Consider the following 13,197-nt stretch of genomic DNA (forward strand, 5'->3'; position numbering starts at 1 on the left):
AGAGAGTCAAGCTGGAAGACACTTCAGAAGATGGTGAGACTTTGAAAAACAATTAGGAAATTGTTATTGAAAAGTTTGGTAACATAGCTTCCTGTCATAATGTAGAAAATAAAAATGGTATTTAATGAACTTCTGGATCTAGCTGGAGAGATTTAAAGACAGAATGTGGAAAATCTCAACAGGCTTCTAGCTTCCTGTAACTACACACAAGATGGAAGGGCGGCTGGGAAGAGGAAGAGAAACTAAAGAAAGAACTGTACCATTTTTATTCAGATTTTGAGAATTTAGAAGAGATATAAAGGCTCAGGGATTTGGGGATTTGAAAATAAAATTGGTTTTCATCCTCAGCTATTACACCCAGAAAAAGATTCTCAGAGAAATAAATAGCTTTAGCAATCCAGCTCTATAGCAATAGCTATAAAATTGTTATATAGCAATAGCTATAAAATTACTATATAGCAATAGCTTTAAAATCCAGCATACTAAAAGAAACTTAGGGTAAAGAATGCAAGTGTCTGGCTGCTGTAAATCCCCTTGATGGCATCTCAAACAAAAACTAAGGACATGTCTCCTAGTACTCTGCTAGATCATATAGATGTTGCCCCACATCATTCTTACTCTTGTCCCAAGGTAGAAAAAAGCCCGTCTCAGTAAACAAAGAAACAACAGTGTGTGTGTATGGTTTATGCTTAATGGCATGGATTTAGAAAGTACAAAATAAAAAGTCTTTGGACATCCCCAATTTACTGTGGGCAGGAAGCAGGCTAAGAAGTACACTTCGTCGCACAAACTTTGCCATTCCATATAGATGAGGACACAAAAGGCAGAACCAAGAGCTTAGAAGGCAGTGCCAAGAACCAAGGAGAATCATTCCCAGGAGTAAAACTGTCCCCATTTTGGGATTTCAAAATTACTAACCCCAGTAACTGCTGTGCATCTAATTCTGTCCCTATTTGCACTGCACTTATTTTTGGCTCACCATCCTGTGGTGACAGAAAAACGTATCTCTTTAGTTCACAGCTTATCAGATAGAGAAGAACCACATCCTAGGAGCCAAAGAACCCATCCATACCTGGACCTGATTCAGATTATGACCACCTGAGCATGATGCTGTAACATGAGAACCTCAGGGGTCACGGAAGGGGCTGAATGTATTTTCTGTGCAGTCGGAGGGCAGGTAAAACACAATAAAGATGACCCTAAGTTCTTTGGTTCTCTCCTCACTGAGTTAGAGGGTATTTGTCTCCTCCCCTTGAATCTAAATGGGCTCTTTGACAGCCTTAGGAAATAGAATATGGCCAAAGTGATGAGATGCCAGTTTCTGGACCTAAGCCTTCAGAGACTAATGTTTCCATTTTCTGTATCTTGAAATACTTACCATTGGAGCCTTTAGTCTCCATGTAAGCAATTCTGCTAGAGGGACTATGTGGAGAGGTCCTGAGACTACATGGAGAGGGAGAAGAGCACAGCTGAATCCAACCTTCCAACCATTCCTGCTAAGGCCAGGCATATGAATGAGTCCGTTTTGGACCCATCAGCTGAATAACACCGAATGATTCCAGCCAACAACATAGGGAGAAGAACCTCACCATTGAGCTCTGCCTACATTTCTGACCCACCGAATCATGAAATAAAATAAAATAAAATGTTTTGGCTTTTTAGCCAGTCAGGTTTTAGCCACTTTGGGATAATTTATTGCATTGCAGTAAATAATTGGAACAATGTTTCAGCATGAGACATCTCAGTCTACAGTTGGTGGGATACAGAAGAAAAGCATTCATATCATTTTCATATGGAGAAGAAGAACAGCTGTTTCCATTGATCTTCTTGGGGTAAGGTTGGTCTCAGGTGTAGGTATTCTCTGTTCCTTATACAATAAATTGGACCAGCACCACCTTTGCTGAGTTAATAAGCTTTCGTGAATTTTAGAGTTTAATAATTGGGGACTATTTAGATGTAATACTCTACGTTTTCCTCCCAAGCTTTATTAATAGATAGTTATGTTTTGGCCACTCCTTGTCTTCCCATATCTTTAGAAGTCAGATGAAGCTAAGGGGGGATATGTTTTCATCCCTCTCTAAAACATTTCTGCCAAGCCCAATTTTCCAAATTTTATTTTATTTCCGATTGGTTTTATTTGCTTTTAAATACAAGTGAGATGGAGGGGAAAGAACTGATTTTTTTTTGTCACATTCCATTAACCAACGCAAATAACTTTCCATATGCTCACTGAACAATTTAAATGCATCTCTGCAGTCAACCTGCCTTTAATCTTCTTGCAACATATCTGTTAGCTGGGGAGTTTAGATCTCCATGGCACCTCTCCCTCCTTATGGTTAGAGAGTAAGTAAAACTACAGACTTCAATCCTTACAGTTAATCTGTAAAATTTTTAATGCTCATTTAACTTAAACCATAAAAAAATCCCATTTAATCATATGCTATACCCATAAACAGATACGTTTAAAAGCTGGCCTTAAAAAGACTTGGGAAATCAACTTGCCTTAAAGATGTTCTAAGAATTTTCGTATTCTGCTTCTTGTTAACTCTGGGTGTCCTCTCTGAGCTGGCCATCTGTACAGCTCTTTCTTAGCCTTCTTCACATTTAACTATGATTAGGGCAAACCACACAACCTAGGAAAGCTGCAAATCCAGCTTAATCTTCTCAGATGGAGTAACATTACAAAAGCACTGTTTATCTCACTCAGCACTTTTCATTTCTTTACATTTCCTTCAGGGAGACAAAGTCGGCTCCTCCCAACCTTCTTTCCCAATCCATCCTGTTTATTCACAGTGACCATCATGCAGATCCAGCCTTGTGATCCTCAGGCTTTCTAACTCCAAACATCTAAGTGGTATTAGGCTCCCCAATATTTCCTATAACTATTAAGTAGGAATCTAGGTATAAGTATAGAATATAAAGTATTCTATAAATAAGAATCTGGATTCTATAGCTATTTCATGGTTAAATCAGAGTTATAAATCCCTCAGGTGACTGGATTATTTTTGGGGTTCCATCCAAAGGGACAAGCTGTGTGCTGACAAAATGTCCCTTCCTCTTCCCTCTCGTTACTAATAAAGGAGGGCTCTGTAGCTCTGTAATGTTCTGGTAAGAGCTTCACCATTCTCTCCCCCTGCTACTTTTAATCCTGGTACCCACAGCACCCCCATAATTATTTTCCCTGACACCATTAAGATCGATCTTATTATGGTGTTCATCTTGATTTCCTTCAGTTGCTACAAAAAAGCACATTAAGTTATCCCTCATCTCCCAGACTATAGGGACCAGAAGACTTGTGAAAATTCCTTTTCTTGCCCATATTCCATCCCTTCCCAATTCCTGAAACTTCCTGCTAAATTCCTTTGAGAATTCACAGTCTTTTGGTGCACCTGAGTGGCCAAAGCTTCTGACTTTGGCTCAGATCATATATCTTGAGATTTGTGGGTTCCAACCCTGCCTTGGGCTCTGTGCTGACAGCTCAGAGTCTGGAGCCTGCTTCAGATTCTGTGTCTCCCACTCTCTCTGCCCTTCCCCCAATCGTGCTCTGCTTCTCTCTCTCAAAAAATAAACATAAAAAAATTTTTTAGTAAAAAAATAGAGAATTCACAGTCTTTCAACAGAAAGATCTCCTGTCTCCTTAAGCTGTTCTGTTGCCTTCATGCTCTAACTGAAACTGGATTCTCCCCTGAGGACACTGGTTCCCTTGCAGCCTTCTCAAGAGGAGGCTGTCTCCTTATGTACCTGTCCCTTTCTGCTCAGCCTGGAGGAGGGGTAGTTTCTCTTTCCTCAACATTTCCACTTCAAGATCATTCTCTCTTCTCTCTGTTGGGATATATCTCCTGCCATACCTACTCACTGCATCATTTACAGTGTTCTCTCATTTCCAGAATCTAACTCCTGGCTCACTATCAGTGTCTTCAAATCTATTCCCGCTAAAATTTCAGTGATTTCAATGTACATCCAGCAGATCCTTCCGAAGGACTGGTCCCTTAGTTCCCTGAATTCTTCTCGAAGCTTCTCAATTCTTAACCTCATACACTCCCTCCCATGGTCATATATTAGACCTGGCCCCATTACCAAAAAATGCAACCTCTCCGTATTTCAATTTCAAGAATCCTACACTTCACTTCCTCAACAACTCCTGTCTTTCCATTAACAGGTGAGGGCAAGAGAAAGATTCTTGCTTCAGGCTGGAGAACCTACATTTCATAATACTGCTTGATTACTCTGCTAGGAATTTGAACTGTTTTTCACTATTGTAGATCATGCTGAGCCAGACATCTTTATGCAAACTGCTGACCATTAGTGAATTTATTTACTTATATGCATTTCTAGGCATTCATAGACTCAGAAGGATGAGCTCTTTTAGTGTTCCTGCTGCATTAGTTGAAAGTGGTTAACTTTCAGAGGAGTTATAATGAGAACTAGAAGATACAAACCTTTTTCCCCCTTTATATTTCTGTATAGTTTGAGTTTTAAAATAAGAACCAGCATTTATGAATCAGTGATAGAGCTAAAATCTTTTAGTTTTAAAAATAGTAGATAATACTAACCAGTAATTCATGGAAGATAAAAAGCAAATTGCCAATGAATATGTGAAAAAAAAGTTCCAAAGTTGAACTTTAAGACCAGGGTGAGTATTCTCTTATTCTTTGTAAGAAACGTAGCTTTTGCCTCTTCATACTTTTAGGATTTTGCTCTTTATCATTCTGTTTTCTTTTTTTTTTTTAATCTGAGAGTATATTCAAGGTGTTGATTTCATCTCATTTACAGGATATTTAAAGGTGTGAATGTATTCTTGTTGATTCTACCTGAGATATGCTGTCCTCTTCTTCCAATTTTGCTTTTTTTTTCATTTATGGTATATATATATATAAAACCCCTCTTTTTCTCATTCATCTCCCTTTTTATAATGTTTTATTCATCTTTACACCAACATGTTCTTTCTTTGTGGTTCTTCTGCCATGTTTAATTAATGTGGAAACCTCTTGTGTCACGAGGTAAATAAACATGCTCATCATTACATTGCTTAAAGTAATCAATCTCTGGAGTTTCCTCTTTTTCTGAAACTTTATGAAGATTTCTATTCTGTTGCTTTATCATACATTTTAATTCCCCTCTTTTAAAATGTACTCCTTTTTAAACGAGAACTCTCCTCAAACAGTATTTACCAAATTACATGCAATAAGGAATGAGTTTATGTCCATTGTGTGCCAACTTGGGTGCAATTCCCATTCTTGTGTTGGGACTTTATCCAGAACACTGTTTCAGGAGCATGTGCCGAGCTCATAAGCTCTTTGATTACTTAGAAGACTTTTATCTATTTCTGTCCTGCAGGAATGAGATGAGCCTTTTCTGTATTCACCACCTGGGTTTTTAACATTCTAAACAGATAATGCACATGGATCTGTAGAACCCTCAGTGTGTACTGTGACCAGAGATCTTCCCGACTCCACCCTGTTTCTAATGCTTTGTTTGTGAGCCTTACACATTGCAGAGGATAGTAAGCCACCACCATCAGTCTTGATTTTGGGTGGCTCCTGGTTCTATCCCACCAGTAGTATGCGAATTTTGGTATCTAATTAGGTGTAGAAAACGTTGAAGTGGGATGTAGATATTGATATTACAAAGTAGACGAATAGCTGTTAATTTTCTATTTGATAGCAATCTTCAAGTTCTGAAACAGGAAGAGAATGGCAGAGAATGGAGGGAGAATGGCTCCTGCTTCTGACAGCTGAGCTGATTGGCTTCTTCTCACTTCCAACAGCCTGGCAGATGGTAGGGAATTTCCCAGCTTCAGACAAGTTTACTCCTGTGGCCACTTTGAGTTTTTCTTGTCTTCTGCTTCTAGAATTGATAATTTGAGTCCGAAGCTGAGTGAGACAAATTAATTATAGCCATTTTCTTAAAAAGACAAGAGGTCATTAGTCGAACTACTTTTTATTCATGAGATGTAAAAAGGAAACCAAAACAAGCAGGTGGGGAAAAAATACTGTATAAACGATGGATCTGATTTCCAAATAATCCTGAAAACAAAATGCAAATTACAAATACTTTTCTATCATTTACTTTATCTTTTACTAAGAGAAGCATTTAAATACATGCTCTGGGCACAATGAATTGAAACAGAAAGAGTAAATATGTTGTAAAAATCTCATTAGTCCTCTTGATGCAGCCTCATATCATAGAAGTAAGTTCATCTGTTCTGTCTCCACAGCTTTTGAAGAAGATACAATGCTGTCGACCTCAATGAAGAGGCAAGCTTAAAAATCATTAATAAAGATGAGTTTATTCGGGAATAACAGAGGAATTGTAATTCAGGACAGGCAAACTGTAACAAGCTACAAGCAAATCTACTGAGGGTTTGGGGTGGGCTGTATTTATGGGAAGGAGTGTAAAGGGTGGGGGAGGTCAGTTAGAGCCTGATAAAATGAAAACAAATGCAGACCATCCTTTCTTCAAAATTCCCCAGCCAGCCAAAACCGGTCCAGTCCTACAGACAAAGCTTAATTTAACTCATTTTGCCAGCCAACCCAACCTGGGTCATTTCTTGTTTAAGACTCTGGAAAAGAAACAAAACTTTCCAAAATCTCTGCCTACTTTCCTATCTTTTAAGAAAATGCAGGGTGCCTGGGTGGGTCAGTAGATTAAGTGTCCAACTGCGGCTCAGGTCATGATCTGCGTGGTTCACAAGTTTGAGTCCTGCATTGGGCTCTGAATGTCTAACAGCTCACAGACTGGAGCCTGCTTCAGATTCTGTGTCTCCCTCTCTCTCTTCTCCTCCTCTGCTCACGCTCTGTCTCTGTCAAAAGTGAATACATGTTAAAAAAATTTAAAAAGGAAAATCTGAATATTACTAGTTTTCTACCTGTTAGGTATTCGGGGGAAATCAGTCTCTCTGTCCTTAAGTTTTGCTTTCTTGAGGGCACATCCATCTTAAATTCTCTGGTTCTGTTTTAGATTAAAATTCGTTCATAGTGCCTTTGAATCAAGTGGACTAGATATTTGATTTTTCTTACCAATCATTTGAAGATATCATTGTTTACTAGCACTGAAGTCAGTGTGCATTGATTAATAGTTTGATGGCAGGAATATATGCATTTAAATTGACTTATATGGCTACTTAGGACATTTTCAGAAATTGCCATATGCTAGTTGTCCTAAATTCTCTGTATAACAGATCCTTTAACATTTCTTCAAGAAACTGAATGTCTGAAATCTATATCCAATCCAAATCAAATATAGAAACATAGCCCATGAAATCTGTACCATTTCTATTCTCAGTTTTATTCATTTGAAAGTGAAAAACAATGATCTATTTCATATGTTAAGGATAAATGCAACTAAGAATGTCCTAGACACCTTGTAAACATTTAGTAAATATTATTTTTCTTTATGGACTACAAAAATGTAATTCATCATATCTATTGCAAGAATTCTGTTTGTAATCATGAGATGGGACATGGAAATGGACTGATGCTTTTGCCATACAAATACATAAAAGCAAAGCTCTGTTCCACATCAATGAGAAAACACTCAATGCAGAAGCACCAGTTAATAGCTTTCAATATTAATACAAGGATATTCTATTGCTATATTCAGTTTTCCATTATCTCTTTGGTTATGTTTATCCATTGAGTCAGATAATTGATACAATTCTCCAATTTAAGTCATCTGTGTGAGGAAGAATTTTAATATTTTTCATTCTATAGAAAACATGATTAGATGAGGAATATATCTCATTTCCTCAAATTGTTTACCCATTATCTACCTAGTGTAGTCAGATTGTAAGGGATAAATTGCTGCCATGTGACACAGCAGGAAAGCAAGCTAAAATTCTTAACAAGTCCAAGGCAACTATTTGGATATCCCAGAATGCAGTGAAGCGATAGGGATATGACTAGATCATGCAAGTGTTCGCCAGATCACCCTACTTATTCTATAGTTTTACCTGTGCAAAAACAACATTAATGTTTTGACTCATCATGCTCTTTGCTACCATGGATATAACAATAATTAGGTCCTTTACAAAATTCATTTTTGCAATGAGAACTAAGAAAGAGAAAAATTACATCTTACATGTGTCTGAGAGTTGTAACATTATAATCCTACAGCTTTCTGAGAAGATAGATGGCAGTCATGAATATAGACTAATTATATAGAATCACTGACCCTTTTTAGCAGATGTCAAAGGAAGGCTAAGAAAATCCTTCCAGTCCTAGAAACTATAGGGCAAACAACAAACTACTTCCAGAGAATAGGATGCTTGAGTTCCAATCATCATCACTTACCTTGGGGGTTTGTAAATAACTTTAAACAAAGGTTTTGGTTATTAATCTAGCTAATTCTGAGTAGAGAATTTTTTTTGGTCTGAATGATCAAATCCAGAGATTTGATAGAAAGAAATAATTAGTTATCTATCTATTAAAGAAAATCAAGCTTCCCTTCTTAATTCAAGAAGATTTAGACTTTGAGCTTCTAGTAAAACGTACAGAGTCAAGGGCACTCAGTATATTTTCAGGCTGACCAGTATATCTCCTTTGACCCTTTGCTATTCTCTCACTATTTTATTTCTCAAAAATATCTCATCCATAATCTCTGTGAATCCTCCCTGTGGTCCATATTCCCGCCCTGAACTCCCTCCTGAATAGCAGTCACTTGTTCCCAAGTACTTACAATGTGCTTTAACTGCAGATATTTGATGTAGTTGATGTTTGGCAGAACAGAAGGAGAAAAGTGGGGGTTACAGCTCTGCTCCACAAAAAAATGAGGCCTCTTGAGATTCAGCAGAGAATCCTCCTGACTTGTATCTCAGGGGTGCCATGGACAGCTTTAAAATACAATAGATATTTTTTAATCACACGAGTGTTTGTATAGGTATTTGACTCATATCTGATCATTGAGAATGAAAAATATTATTTCAGCCAACAGAATTTTACATATGGGTCATAAAAGCCAGTTGTCAGTGCCGTTAAACAAAACAAACAAAAAGCAAAACCCTTGGTATGTCTCCTTAAACCCTCTAATTTTAATAATTTCTTCTGTTACACAAAACATTATGAATTATGATGATATGTGGTCCAGTGAATTACTTCTTGGAAGATATTTGTATTTGATATTGACAGATCATTTCTTTTCAGAGAAATCATGTTTGTGCAAAATAAGTGGAAAAATACTAATGTCTTTCTAATCAATTTCTCAACAATTTAAAGAAGTTGGAAAATAAAGTTATATAAAAATCATGCTTCAGCATGACTGGCTTAATCTATTGTAAGTGAAATGTTTCAAAATGAATTAAGCTTAACAGCTGAAAGGGGTGATTAGGCAGTGTCTTTATTTAGCAAAATACCTTGAGATGCCATTAGAGGGCAATCATTTAGTGGGAAACTAGGAAAAAAAATGCCAGCACTGCATAGAAATGAATAGAATTGTGTGAGAGAGTAAAGAAGGGAAATTGAGAAAAACAGAAAGGAGAGCAAGAGAGAGACAATACAGCTGATCAAAATAGTACGAGACTGGATCCTTTGTTGGTGGAAAGTACCACGAGATAGTGTTTAATACTCCATTTCAAATTATTTACAATTTCAAATTACTCATCAATGTAATGTCAACCTAAGTCATCCATCCAGATAATCAGTGAAGTCAAGTAGGCCAGTAAAGACCTTGTGTGTGTGTGTGTGTGTGTGTGTGTGTGTGTGTGTGTGTGTATACATGAGCACACATGCACATGTGTTAAAAATAAAAAAAATAAAAAAAAACACTGAGTTCAGTGTTTGAGTTAATAAGGTATGGAGCAGTATCAATATATTGTTTATACTAATTTAGTGGAAGAAGGAATTTGAAGATAAAGATGACTATGGCTATGACTATGTTGGGTATTTCTAGAAATCTTGGGGAGCCCCCTGCATACTTCATAAAACATGGATTTGGGATTTGAATCAGTCTTAACAATCTTAAGTAGTAGAGTTTAACTATCACAAAAGATTTGATATGACACACACATATGCACACCTTTTTACTGAGTAAAAGATTGGCATGGAGCTTTTAAGTGGTTACCAGTTCATAGTGGCAAATAAAATAGTCTCAGCAGACAGGTATGTATCTGTATCAACATCTATCATCTATCTATCTATCCTATCTATCTATCTATCTATCTGTCTATCTATCTACCTACCTATCTGTCTGTCTATCTGTCTATCTATCTATCTACCAAAAATAAGAGATAAAAACCCATAAGGAATCTTGGAAGAAAGAAAAGCAAAGCATGGCCCAAATAATCATTGGATATACTGCTCCCAATAGTAGGATAACAATGAAAACACTCTAGACCCAGGGTCTGTAGACAGCTAGAGCCAAAGAAGGTGCAGGTGAAACTAACAGTGTGATTTGTTACTTGCAGAAGGATCATCCAGACAGGGTGATCCCCCAGCCCATCCACTGTGAGCTCCTCCTTTGAGCAGCAGCCCTAGGGCCTCTGTCTCCTGGTAGCTCTGGAAGAGGTGGGTCACATCTACCAATGACTTTGTCAACTTTTCTTTGATTCTATTTCATTTATATTTATATTTCTATGACAGAAAGAAAACTCTAATGTTAATGCATCAGTATTGGTACTAATTCCAATGCTGTGGGCTTGAGAAATAAATTTAATCATAACAGTTTTATGTTACAGAATTCCTAAAATATCTAAAGAGTTGTTAATATAGTTAAAGTATAAGGAGGTCAATATTTCATGAAGCACTAGGTCAATATTTCGTGAAGCATGATACCTAGGCCTTCCCTTAGAAAACTGTTCCTTTAGAATATTAGACCATATCTCTCAAATTTGGGCCAATGCTCTGTCACCTTGAAACTCACTTTTGGGTTCATTTAATTTTAGTGTTCTGCTGCGTGGGAGGAAATATACACAGCTACTTAATGGACCTAGGAGGTAATCTATAAGAGCAGTGTTGGGTATTGAAGAAGTTGGCTGTTGAAGTTGGAAGCTGTTTGCTCTGATAGGCGGCAAGTCTCCCCCTCAAATGGGAAATATCCTGTCCCTGATTGGCTTTTGACCTAAGGGTTAAGCTAATGGATTAAGAGAATGGAAAGCCTGGGGGTATTAGAGGGAAATATGTTGTTCATTCACCTCATGTTTTCATTCCATGGACATTTCCAAATAATTCTTTGTAGCCTCTTATCCTATATCTTATTTACTTGACCCTATGGAGGTGTGGAGTTCTTCCTTGAAGAAAACTGTTAATCCATATTTTCTGATTGTATGGACATATTGATAAAAAACTGGAAGTCGTAGGGATTTAACTCCTATCTTCTTCCCCATCTGCCCTGGACTCATGTGAGAAATCACAGTCCTGGGAACATATGTCGGCTCTGAAGAACTAAACTTTTCACCCTTTGGTTGTGTCAGTGTCTACACTCCATAAGAGGCGGTGTTCATAGCTCTTCTAGTTTGCGTTTGTTCTTTTAAAGTTCTTTCTAGTTTGCAGTTTTCTGGTGTATTTCATAGGGTTTTTTTCACCTTGGAATTTGAACCTCTTTTTCATTCAGGGTCAAGGAATGGAAACTGGAAATGCCAATTCCGATTTTAAGTTCCCACTAAGTCCAGCGATGGTCACTAATATAGACTGCAGCTGGTGAGGCCAGGAAGTCAAATCATGTTAAGATACTGCAACAATAAAATGCAAAAAATGCATTAGTAATCAAATGTCAATATAAGATTTCCTCATTTTAATATAATCACTGACAATGTTTCCAGGGAGAAATTAACAAAATTAATCTCCTCACAACCTGAAAGAAATGAAAAGGAAATTAAAGTCCCATAGACTGAAATAAAATAATCTTGTCCTTGTGAGTTAAGGCCCCAAAACTCTAAAAATTTTTAAGTTAGAGTCCAAAGAAATTAAAATATTTTGTGGTTTTGTGTTCTTCTCAGTAGCAGCTTGAGCAATTCTCCATGCCTGTTTGAGGCTGGGTTTCCTTTATGGCTACATCTGGGTTCTGCCTCATAGTCTCCATAAGTTTTCCAGATCCAGTAAAAACAACTGGAGACCACTCCCATTGAAGGATTTAATTTGACAATGTGTTTTGTCACATCTGAAGGAAAAGTTCATCTATATACCCATTTCCTTTCTCAGAGATATTTAAAGATTGCTGCCTTATAAAATTTAGGAAATCCCTATGGTGATAGCCCCAGTCTGCAGGTTTTTTGAGGTTTCTTATTTGGGTACGCTCCCAAATATTCAGAAGTTTATCATCTCAATTTCCCCTTTCAACCCTGATTTCTCATTCTTTAAGCCTGCATGGAGAGTAAGCGCTCAGTCCTGCAAGATGTGAAAGAAGAGTTTAAGGACCTCCATTTTGACCTTAGTCTGTACTTTCTCACTGATTAAGTTCTTTCTAGCTTATCTCTTAACTCAGGCAAAAGACCTGGCAGGCAAGGCATCTTGTGATGGGAACCTGACCTACCCAAGCAATAACAACTGCCCTGATTCTAGCAAGACCCCACATGTTTGACCCCAAAACAAGGACCTACCCAACCTTTACTGCCCAGCTGTCTGTACCCACTGACATTTGTCCCACATTTTCTTATATAAACCTAGAAGTATTTTCAGCATTTTGGAGACAGTCTTTGAGACTGAGATTGTAGTGTGCTATCTTCCTGGTGTTGACCTCACTAAAATAAATTCCTTTCTTATTTCTATGCCACTCGTCTCTCTCTGCCTTTGAATTTTGTCAGCAGCGAGTGGCTGAATCCGGTCTATCTGAGACCCCTGGAGACCTCTTGCACCCTTGGGCCCTGATTACAATACCTCCCTTCAGACACCATTTGCAAGTCTGGGTTATCATCTGACCAACTGGATCTGGATTGGAGGTTCCAACAACTCCTGCCTTGGTTCAATTAATTTACTAGAGCAGCTCACAGAACTCAGAGAAACACTTCACTTACTAGAGCAGCAGTTTATTACAAATAATATGTATAATTAAGAACAGCCAAATAGAGATGCATAGGCAAGGTATGGGAAAATGGTGCAGGGCTCCCATGACCTCTGTGAGCACATCACTTTCCCCAAACTTCCATGTGTTTGCCAACCTGGCAGCTCTCGGAGCCTGTCCTTTTGAGTTTTTATGGAGGCTCCTTGAATGAACATGAACACAATTGATTAAATCATTGACCATCTGCTATTGATTCAGCCTCCAGCC

This window comes from Puma concolor, chromosome C2, assembly GCF_028749965.1.
Source record: "Puma concolor isolate L17-30 chromosome C2, mPumCon1.1.hap2, whole genome shotgun sequence".
Classification (NCBI taxonomy): domain Eukaryota; kingdom Metazoa; phylum Chordata; class Mammalia; order Carnivora; family Felidae; genus Puma; species Puma concolor.